General features: G+C 46.1%; 1 long non-coding RNA gene across 1 annotated transcript; it reads right to left on the minus strand.

The window, feature by feature from the left end:
- Positions 1–563: 563 nt before the first annotated feature.
- LOC107156653 lies at positions 564–1697 on the minus strand. The gene is made up of 2 exons (XR_001505381.2): positions 1588–1697; positions 564–1215 (listed from the first exon to the last, which is right to left on the minus strand). It is a non-coding gene; the product is annotated as an uncharacterized LOC107156653 (long non-coding RNA).
- Positions 1698–6889: the final 5192 nt, after the last annotated feature.

The raw sequence follows: 6889 nt of genomic DNA on the forward strand, positions 1-6889 counted from the left end.
GGGCTCAAACCCAGCATTCCAGGATCCAGGGGAAATGCTCCGACAGGTCACTCCTGCCTCCTGACTCCCCACCCAGCTCTGCACTCTGGCCAACTGACATACGCCTGAGATCATCTGAAAAGTAGTGGGTCCATTTATTGAAGTCCCAAATGAGCACTTGAAGCCATCATGTGCCCCCCAGAATAAGAGAGAACCTTTTCCAAACTAAGACCCATACCTGAAGGAAAGCCTCCCAGCGTGTCACCTCCCTGAGAACAACCCACCTCCTCGCCCCAAACCATTCTCGCCCTCCTCCTGCAGGTGAGCTTCCTCGCCTGGGGTCAGACGGGATTCTGGCCTTCATTGTTAAAGTTCCTAAATTCAGAGCCTTAAAGGGGATATCGCCTCCCAGAGGTCTGATTGCCAATATGTGCTCTCAAAACAGAATTTCAATATGCACTTAAAGGAAGGGGAAGGGGAGGACGGAGGGGAAGGGAAGGGGGGACAGAAGATGGCTTGGTGCGGGAGGGGCGTGTGATGGAAGAGGGGAGGGGTGCACAGAATGTCATTGGGAGGCCGTGACATCAGGAATAAGGAGCTTTATTGTTGCAGAGAAACACAGCTTCGTGGCTTAATTTCAACACTTCATCCTCCAAAGAAGGGTGTGTGAGAGGGGACCCAGGCCAGGGAAGGGCAAGACGGCCCAGTGGGTGAGCCTGCGCAGGCGAGGGAGCCCCAGAGCATTAGAAGCCCTGGGCGGGGGACAGAAGCCGCAGCCTTGGCACATCTTCAGCGAGTGCTGCTTCTCGGTGCTTCTCTGGGCCCAGGTTAGCAGCAACCTCCAGACTGCTGGCTACTGCCACCGCTGCTACAGCTGCCACCGCTGCCACCGCTGCCCCCGCTGCTGCCACAGCAGCCGCCGCCACCTCCACTGCTGCCACAGCAGCCACCGCCGCCTCCACTGCTGCAGCAGCCCGAGCTCTGGTGTCGGTGACGGAGAGACCTGCGGGGCCGGTGGTGGCTCAGACAGCAGCCCCCACCCCCGGAGCTGCAGCAGCCGCCACCCCCCAAGCTGCAGCAGCCGCCACCCCCAGAGCTGCAGCAGGAAGAGACTTGAGGGCTCTTAGGGGGACACTTTGGGGGGCACTTGGGGGCCTGGCACTTTTGAGGGCACTTGGGAGGGGGCTGGCACTGCTGGCTCTGCTGGCAGGACATCTTGGCAGGAACTGAGTAAAGCTGAAAGACAATACAGAAGCTGTAAGTTCAAGTAGCCCAAATCGTGAATTTACAAGACTTTCTCTATGATCCTCAGATTCTTAAAACCCGGTCTCCTAACACCAATTACAAAGTATGTATACACACACACACACACACACACACACACACACACACACACTTTATACTTTCAAATGAATTGTTTGCAGCTTTGCAAAAACACTGATCTCTCGTGCCCTCTCCATATCTTCCACCTTTCCCTTCCAGAACCCTCCCTTCCAAGCCCTCCCCTCTCCTCGTCTTTCTAGGAGATTAGTCTCAATCCACCCAGGTCCTCTTTCTGCCCAAACACCAGCTCCGAGAGTCCATCCTGATCCCTGAGATGTGCTCTACCTGGTTCAGGCACTGGAGTAGGTCACTCGGGATGCGGGTGGACTGAGGTGCTGTTAGAAGCTGCTGCCTTTTATACAGTTCAGCTCTGACCTGGTATCAGATCACGCGCAGGATGCCGATACCGTCTTTCATAAGGTGCATGGGTGGCTCCCTCCCCTCCTATTCCAAGGACCCAATTCCTCCCTCCATAAGCATCTGAAGTATTAACACAGGAGGGTGCCCTTCTAGGATGGTGATGGAGCTTTGCGCATTGCACAGGATACCTGTCAATCTCACAGGCAGCTCTGCTATGCTCCCTATTTCCTGAGCTGGGCCAGGCTGGTTGTAGACCTCTGGGGTGAAGACAAGATCCGTCTTCTCTTTGGAATAGGAAAAGGAGCGGGAGAGTCCCAAGGTGGAAATGAAAATGGTCTTTTTAAGAACAAGAAGTGCTCCAGAATAAGATCCAAGATGGCTTTCTTCCTTCTTGGGTGGTGCCATAACCTGAACTAGGAATGCTTGATATCCTGATGGGGTTATTTTTCACAGGCCTAATGCACATGGTGTGGGTGGTTGGCCTCTCTCGCTGCCTGAACTTGACACACTAAAGGAGGTCACAGACAGCCCTGATTCAGCACTACCAGTCTTTTTGAGTGAGCAGAAGCCTAGGAATGGCCTCTGTGTCCTCATGGGGTCCTAAGGAAAGCACTTTGGCGAACCCAAGGTGGGGTGCGGGGACTGGGTACACAGGAGGGGAGAACTGGGGCCTCTAAAAGCTTGCAGAGAAGTGAGGCCTCAGCTCTGATCATCTCCAGGGAGGGCAGGGAAGATCCTTTTAATACAGATGACCTCAAGTGGAGACCTTCGATGCAGGGGATGGGGACTGGGGGCTGGTGGAAGGGAAGTGTCCATGGGTTTTGAAAACCCATAATAGAATCTGGAGCTTATTTTTCCTACAAATAGTATTATGAAGGAAAGTTAGGTCACCAGGAAAGTAGCCAAAATCGATTTCCTGAAAAAAGGTAACCCACACGGGGTTAAGTGGTCTCCTTTAAATTGCAGGGGGTAGCAATGCAGCTCAATTACAATGCAGACTCCAAAGAGACTGGCACCAGTTTCCAGGTTTGCAATCTCAGGAAGGTCACTTAATTGTCACTGTAAAATGAGACTAATAACAATTCTTAGTTCACTGAAGAAGGAAATGTCGATAAAGTTCTCACAATGGTGTCTGGAACTCTAGGTTCAAAATGCTAATTTATAAAGAATCTGTATCAATATATCAAAACATCACATGGTACCCCATAAAAATACAGTTTTTATGTGGCAGCTTTAAAAAGTAAATTTAAATCCTAAAATCTAGGGGATTTCAAAGTAAAAAGAACCTAGTCACTGTGGATTATTTCTATGAGAAAATTTATACTAAATTCCAAATTATTTATCTGTTTATTTTTGGGAACAAAAACGATTTTTGTAATATTAGAGCTTAGCCCTCAAGTTTTCTTACAGCAAACACTTTAGAGTATTTACTTCTATAATTCATTTTTTAAAAGTTATTTATAATTCCATTCCAAAATCACTACTAGTATTTTGCTATTTTCCTTGCTTTTTTTTTAACCATGTATAGTTTTTTAGTGATTTGTATTTTGTTCTGAGCTCACCCAGTCTTTGTTTTCCACATTTCTGGTGGTTTATTATAGTTGTACATGATGATGGGATTTGTCATTGCCCATGGTTTTTACAGGCACACAGACGAACAGTGCAATCTGGCCATACCACTCCCCAGCACCCCCCTCCCTTCCTGCTTCTTGGTCCCTTTCTTTCTTCTACTGGTCCCCTTTGCTTTTTACGAGATCCACCCTTCTTTTTCTTCGTCCTCTCTCTAGCTTCCACGTATGAAAGATAACATGACCCTTGACCTTCTGGGTTTGGCTACTACCACTTAACACAATGGCCTCAAGTTCCATCCATTTTCCTACAAGTGACACGATTTCATTTTTCTTTATGGCTGAATAAGACTCCCCTCTGTATATATGCCACATTTATTTGTCCTTTCATCTGCCGACAGACACCTAGGCTGGCTCCATACTTTGGCTATTGTGAACTGTACTGCAGTGGACCTGGGTTTGCATGTATCACTAAAGTATGCTGACTTCAATTCTTTAGCATAAATACTGAGGAGGTGTGTGGCTGGGTCATGTGGTCGTTCCACACCTAGTCTTGCACTGATTTCCATAGTGGTTGTACTAATTCACAATCCCACCAACACTATAAAAGGGTTCCTTTTTCTCCACGTCCTCTCCAGTATTTATTATTGTTTCACATAGTCTTTATGGTGAGAGTCTATCTTATTAACTCTTCACTTAACATTTTAGCATAAGCACTCCCAGGTTATCCATTCTAGGGAGCGTTATTTTGGGTGCAGAAGAACATTTCCTGCAGGGTGCAGAATCTCCTGCTAAGTGGCTGGAATTGTTAGTTCTAGAGCCAGTCTCCAGGTCTGGATACCAGACTCCCACTTATCAGCAGTGCCCTTGGACAAGTCAGAAGAGCTCTCTACCTCACTATCCTCATCCATGAAATGTGAAAGGAAATAATGCTTATCTCGTAGGGTCATTTGTATATTAAACGTGTTCATATTTATTCAACTCTTGGAGGAGGGCCTAACACATAGTAAGCACTCGATAAGTGTTAAAAATAAAACCTGACACTGTAACACTTCTAAATTTCATCAGATAGGGTATAGAGTGGGCTTAGATAAAGACCACCAGGCGGAGAGGAAAGAGGTTGGCTGCTAGATCTCTGTGTCTTAGGTTGTTCATCCATTCCCCCACCACGCCCCGCCTTACTTAGAAATATAAGAAAGAAATATAAGCCTCAAAACTTCTAGAAGAAGCAGCTTAATAGAAGTTAAAGAAATCACCTGTATTACTACATGCATATTATGAACTTTAAAAGAGACAACGGCCTTCCCGTTTAACTTATAATTATTTGGGTATACAGCCACCTACCTGACTACCTGGGTCAGAACCCCTATGAGAGCTAATTTGGTGTTTGTAGACATTATACACTCATTTTTATTCCCTTGTTCACTTTAATTTGCTGTTCAGAAAGGAAAACAGATGCGACCAACAAATCTGGACCCAGACTTTCATTAACAAATTTGGGACATTTCACAGAATGATAGAATATATGGAAAGGATCTTGGCCTTCATTCAGAGCTAGTGGTTTTCAACCTCTGGACATTGACACTCTCTCAAAGTTCATTGGTGGTTCTAAAGCACAGTCAGAATGGAGCCTCCCTTCTTTTACAGAAAAGGAAACTGAGACTTAGAGATGAACCTAGATGGCGCGGAGCTAAAGGCAAAGCTAGAATTCAAGCCCTGCTATCAGCCTTCTCTCTGATACAGCATTCTGCCTCTTCAATGATTATTTATTTCTTCTTGTGATTTTTTTTCCCAGTGAGTTTTATGTTATATACAGAGAACCCTCCATATTCGTGGGTTCTGTATCCATGGTTTCAACCAAACACAGATTGGAAATACTCTGGGGGGAAAATGCATCTTTATTGAATATGTACCGACTTCTTCTTCTTGTCATCATTCCTTAACTAATACAGTGTAACAACTCTACACACAGCATTCACATTTACGTTGTATCAGTTATTTTAAGTAATCTAGAGATGACTTAAAGTGGGCAGAAGAGGGTCCACAGGGTAAATGCAAATACAGCATCATTGAGCATTGAAGGATTAGGGTATCCACAGGTCGTCCTGGAATAAATCCCCGAGGATACTGAGGGACAACTATAATTTGCTTATTAAACATGGCTATTGAAATTGGAGTGAAATAGTAATAAATGTGTTGAATCATGGCCTGAATCGCATATCTGGGGGGAAGTAATCGTCACCTCTCCTACCCTTAGTAACCAGGAGTCAGGCACCTGTTTCTGAAAGACTGTGCCAGGCATCACCAGGGAGGGGCCAGCTGGCAGGTCCCCGGGAACCTCCCGGATGGCACCACCTCGATGACTGATCCATGGCTCAAAGTTCAGCCGTGTGCGTGTCTCTGAGCTTATCAGTCTCAGGAACACTGATTCACTGCACCTCACACAGAGACTGATGACATCAGTTTACAAAGAGAAACCTGAGTGACAAATGTGGGCCTGACAGGTACATCCTCCCCTGGGGAGAACTCCTCCAAGACACCAAGTGTTCATCTGGACCTGAAAGATGACCTCAGGTTTGTTGGTGGACAAAGCTAGAGAGCTCCATCAGGTCATCTGAACACCTCCAGCCCTGGACAGACGTGGGTGGACTTGAACACCTATGTCCCCTGGCTGCCCTTTCCCTGGGCTCCTTTGTGCTGACCCCAGCCTGGGAACTCTCCGTCTGGGGCTTTGCAGGGCACTGCTCTCCTCTAACATTGAACATAGCAAAGGACACTTCTTTACCTGTCTGATTTTCACCACTCACGGTTGCCCTGATGAATAGTTGGGTAGACAAAGAAAAGTCCATCCTTCCCCCACCAAAAAGAATCCACATCCTCACCCCCAAAACCTGTGAATGCAGTACTTTACATAGCAAAAGGGATTTTTAGCTGTGATTGACTTAAGCACCTTGAGATGGGGAGATTTCCTTGGACTATGCAGGTGGGCTCAATGCAATTCTAAAGGTCCTTATAAATGGGAAGCAGAAAGGTCAAAGTCAGAGAGAAGAGACAGGGCAACAGAATCAAAGGTTGGAGTGAGGCATTATGAAGATTATAGGAAGAGGCCATAGGCCAAGGAATATAAGCAATCTCTGGAAGCTGGAAAAAGGAAGGAAATCAACACACCTCTGCCAACACCTGAGTTTAGCCTAAAGAAACCCGTGTCAGGTCTCACCTACAGAACTGCAACTTAATAGGCTACCAAATTCGTGGTAACTTGTTACAGCAGCAATAAGAAACTAATACACACGTTTCCAAAAATAGCTTTAAGTTTCACAATGTAGCTTACTTACTTAAAATTAGGTCAAATTTATTAAAAGTTCTTTCCATTGGTGCTCTGATTTGAAGGCTCACATCCTCTGATGGATAAGAGGTCTTCCTGATACCTTTGGGGTTGTTAGGCCATCCCTTGGCCAAGGGGGATTTTAGAGAAGAGATGACAGAGAAAACCCTCACAGATAAACAAGGTTTATGGATTTTATTATCCGTAAAATGAGGATAATAATAACAGTGCCTAGCTCATAAGAGGCCCGTTCTATGAGGATTCCATGACAGAGTGCCTGTAAATCCTTTAGCCTGGACCTGGCGTACAGGAACGCTCAGCAAATGTTATTCTT

This window comes from Marmota marmota, unplaced genomic scaffold, assembly GCF_001458135.2.
Source record: "Marmota marmota marmota unplaced genomic scaffold, marMar, whole genome shotgun sequence".
In the NCBI taxonomy this organism is placed as follows: domain Eukaryota; kingdom Metazoa; phylum Chordata; class Mammalia; order Rodentia; family Sciuridae; genus Marmota; species Marmota marmota.